Below are 4,832 nucleotides of genomic sequence, written 5' to 3' on the forward strand. Positions count from 1 at the left end.
CTCATTCCTAATTGGTTTAGATATGGAAAGCGTCAATCATCATAACTTTGTGTAATGCTTCTAGAGCTAGACACTAGTGCCTCTTGAGAAGCAAATCCAAGACACATCATTTTGGTCAAGCACCTCTGAGTTGTCTCACAGGGTGTTTTAATGGCTTATAGAGGTTGTTCATTAGTGGGAGAAAGGACAGCCATGCTTTTGCCAAAAGAAAAAAAATATGAATAATGTGTAACAGTTTAGATGGGATTTCTTTAAAATATAAATGATCATCTGTCAAACATTAGGCAGAGCCCATCAATCATCCTGCAGACCGGCTATCTAGTACTTACAGGGGAAGATGATGTTTTAAACTATGGCACAACTTGTTCTTTCTCCTTGGTATCCATTTGCCAAATGAAATGCCAGTTTAATTCCAATTATAGCTATACAATCAGGCCATCAAAGTATAATTAAAGTGAAAGACTCATCATTTAATTTCATCTGCATCTGCCTTCTTGGTCCAATATCATCCACGTGCCACTGTGTAATTAAAGGCCTAACTGCCAAGTTCTCTTCCTGAATCCTGCATCTCTCTTCTGCTTCTTGACTTGCATATTAATATCATGCTGGAAACTCTCAGAGAATCAGGAAGGTCTGGCAGTTGAAATCAATGGCAACGCTCCCCCCTGCTCCAGTGGGAGTTGGATGGATGCACAACCGAAATCTGCATGCAACCGACACACTTAGCTGGTCAAAGCAGATATCTGCAGATTTTGAAGGTAACATCAATATCTTAATTATCTAGCCCTTTAATTACGGCTAAATTAAAAGAAAGCGGGAATCAAAGTGATGGTGTTATTTGTTATGTATGGTAATCTACAATGGCCAGAAAATTAAAGCCCATTAACCTAAAGCTGTCAGGTCTTATAAAGAAGATAACAATGTCTAATGCTAAAAGCTGGACAGAAAACCTATCCCTTTTTCCTATTCCAAGGGTCGCCTCTGTCTCTTATCCCCCCCCCCCGCTACTCAACAACCCTACCCATATAATGGAACACAGTGTTTTTATGTTTCAAATGTACCATATGGCATGATGGCAGTGCAGTTTAATTACACATTAGCATATTCTTACAGCAAGGGCTGGCTGGTGAAAGCAGCTTGACATAACATGAATTTAAAAAATATCTGCACAAACCCCTTTGAAGTAAACCAGCCTTGGCTATTGTTACTACGTTGTTAATCTGGGTGTGTGGTGGACCCATTGATCCATTGGCAATTGCGAAAGCAACACCCACCAATCCCTGTTTTCGAATGAGCTTACTATGGTGTTCAAGATCAGAAGCCTACAACTATCTGGAAGTTTATGAGGACCAGACAGTTTCCTCCTTCAATGTTATTGAAGAAAGCATGCTGGATAAATTTTGAATGATCAGACTCTGGCTTTTGGTCTCATTAAGTTTATTTTTATATTGATTCAGGTACCTGTCTGTACAGCTTTTCCTCGCTTTTGCAAATGATCAATGGCATCACCGGTCCTTTAAGTAGACCCAGCAATTAGTGGCAAAATGATAAGAAAGGGCTTGCAAACGTGAAACTTCTTTCTTTGTCTGATCTTCAGTTCTAGAAAAGTGTTTTCTCATCAGACGTTCTTCTCCTTGTCAGCAAATAATCTTATGCATCTTGTTAGCACTTTGCAAATTGAAGTGGGACAGATAATAGTAAAGCGGTCCAAGCCTGTGAACCACTGGAGTACTGCAGAAGCACCAATGCCTTTAAGCCATGTGAAGGCCCAGATCCAGACTCAGCACAACAGCTCTGCCTGCAATTGGCAATGTTCTACTCCCTGCAGTAGAAGGGATAAATGCCACTGTGCAGATATACAGCAATGGTTAATAATCTACTCTGATGAGATGGTGGGAAACAGACAGAATCCCTTCATCTGCCATTGCAGAGCTTTCTATGGGCTAGACTGATCAGACAAAATGTATAGACTGTAGCTTTATGGTATGTGGAACTGAAAACCGCTATCAGTCACTTGGACTAGAAAAGGACATATAAAGTAAAGCTGGTAGAACTCTTTGCTCAGTTAGGTAAGGGAAATTTGCCAAGCTTGATTCTTATGGAATAGGTCAGGGGCCAAAAAGCTTCTGAAACTTTAAGTAACCGCCTTTTGTGGCTTCCTGTAAGTAGTGCTTTGGGTCCAGGACTTGGATAAAAAGATGATAGTAATGTATGAGACCCTATTGATGGTTACTTGTCAAACAAGACTGAACATATGATTATGGAGTATCCTATATTTAATGAGCTGAGTGCCAGTTTAATTAGTTCTTTATTCCAAACTAGGAAAAAGGCCCATTGTGGAAATAAATACAACGGCCTCTAGAAAGAGGCTCTGGGCAGGTGGCCCGGCCTTGGACACTCAGTGTCAATTTGCTGTGGTGACCTCAGCAGGGTATAATGACACTGAGTCCACCATTTTCTCCAGAGGAACTGATCTCTGCTACCTAAAGAACAGTTGTAATTTTGAGTGATCTCCAGCCCTCACCTGGAGATTGGCAACGATGGTTCCCCAGAAGGGAATAATTGGTTTGGAGGGTGGAGTCTATGGCTTTGTACCTGTCCGAGGTCCCACGCCTCCTGAATCTCCAGGGGAACTGATCTCTGCCATCTGGAAAGCAGTTGTAATTCTGAGTGATCTCTAGCCCTCACCTGGAGATTGGACACATTTTACCTCAGAAGAGCAAACTGTTTAGAATGTTAGAGGCAAAAGCCAATCAAGTTGCATATGCAAACGACCTCTGTGTTCTGAGGCAAAGGCCAATAAGGCTGCATATGCAAATAACTTCTGTGTTCTGACTGGCTATGGGGGGGGGAGAGGAATGTTGGAGGCAGGACTCAGGACTCAGCCAAAGTAGCCAGTGGATAGGGAGACCCACTGAATGACAGATCAGAGAGCGAACTGATTTTGGAGCATATGGAATGTTCTAGAGAAGTGCCACCACCATTCGGCTTTTATTTATAAGGGAGATGATGGAAAGATCTAACGAGGCACCTGATAGTATGAGGGCACAGGTGACTTGGCTATTATCGGATAAAAATGATTCTGTTACTCTTTCTGTGGCAAAATTTGTAGGGGCAATAATCAAACAGCAGAAGAATATCAAGTAAGTCATTAATTTTCTGCTTCAGGCTATAGCTGTATGAGCAGTAACAGACAGATTGATAGACTGAGTCAAGTCCTGAGCAATTCATAAGTGTTATCCTATGTGATTGTTCAGTTCGGTTTTTACCTGGCCTGTGGTTGCTGAGCCTTTTATGTTTGCTCCTAATATCTTCCATTCTGTTAGGGCTGCCAGTCATAATCAGGGTTGCAGAGAAGAAACCAGATGGTTTTCATGACAATGTTTTCATTTTGGATTTTTCTGAGCTTCTTGGGATCAAGTCATTCATGAAAATGTAGAAGAAAGTGTTACATCATTAGCTCTGAGGGGTAGAAGAGACTTACTTTGTTTTGTGTTCTACCATGTATGAAGTTAATGTATGTTTCTTTCTTATCCTGTTATAAAGATCTCATAGTTCCTCAGAAATACATCTGAGACAATCTGATGTGCTGAAAATGAAGGCACCCTTGAAGCTTTCCAGAAGAAGCCAAAATATTGTGCAAACTAAGCTATGATTTTTTTAAAAAAAAGCATAGGAGCAGGTCTTGACTAGTTGATGTTGGTTTGTTGTTCAGTCGCACAGTTGAGTCCGACTCTTTGCGACCCCATGGACCAGCTCCCACCAGGCCCTCCTGTCTTCCGCCGTCCTCTGAAGTTTGCTCAATTTCATGTTCGTTGCATCGATGACACTGTCTAACCATCTCATCCTTTGCCGTCCCCGGTCTCTTTGACCTTCAGTCTTTCCCAGCATCAGGGTCTTCTCCAGTGAGTGCTCCCTTCTCATTTGGTAGCCAAAGTATTTGAGCTTCAGTTTCATTATCTGGCCTTCCATGAGGGTGTGCTTAGTCTAATGAAATGACCTCTTGCCATTTGTATTGGTCAGTTAACAACTTGTTGGTGGGAATGCTTTGATCTAGCATGCATGTATTCAACAAGCTTTATGGCCCTTTGTGTGAAGCAAAAAAGGAAGCTCTCTCTTCTGAACGCTGTGTAGTTAGCAAGATGTAGCTCTTAGTCAATAGTGCTGAGGAAGTAACTTTAAGCATGTAATCTTGTGTTTATTTCTTTTATCCAAAGTTACCCTACCCATGGTTTGTTTGTAGTAAAGATATTTTGTTTTAACTAATGTGACTCTCGTGTTTGCAAAACGACCATCGATCCTCAGAATCTCTCAGAATCCCTCTAACATGTATGCTCCAGAAAGTAATGCTGGCTCTTTTAGAACAATTATCTTCAACCTTTCCAGATCCAGGAATTGTCTTTAATGCTGAGGCAGTACCATTGCATCTACCAAGCTGCAGGCAGGTGATGGGAAGTCCTGTGACAGAGTCAAATGACAGGAAGAGGACGTATCAGAGCTGTGACCCTCACCGGAAGCAGGAAATGCCATACTGCGAGCACATACAGAGCAGAGTTGCCAACCCCCAGGTGGTGGCTGGAGATCTCCTGCTATTACAACTGATCTCCAGGCAACAGAGATCAGTTCAACCTGGAGAAAATGGCTGGTTTGGAAGGTGGACTCTATGGCATTATACCCCACTGAATTCCCTCCTCTCCCCAAAGCCCACCCTCCTCGGGCTCCACCCCCAAAATCTCCAGATCTTTCCCAACTCGGAGCTGGTAAGCCTATGCAGAGTATTGGCAGACTGAGTGGTGAGAATGGAGGGGGGGGATCAAACCAGAGGAAACAAG

Source organism: Gekko japonicus, unplaced genomic scaffold (genome assembly GCF_001447785.1).
Source record: "Gekko japonicus isolate JY-2015 unplaced genomic scaffold, Gekko_japonicus_V1.1 scaffold126, whole genome shotgun sequence".
Classification (NCBI taxonomy): Eukaryota; Metazoa; Chordata; class Lepidosauria; order Squamata; family Gekkonidae; genus Gekko; species Gekko japonicus.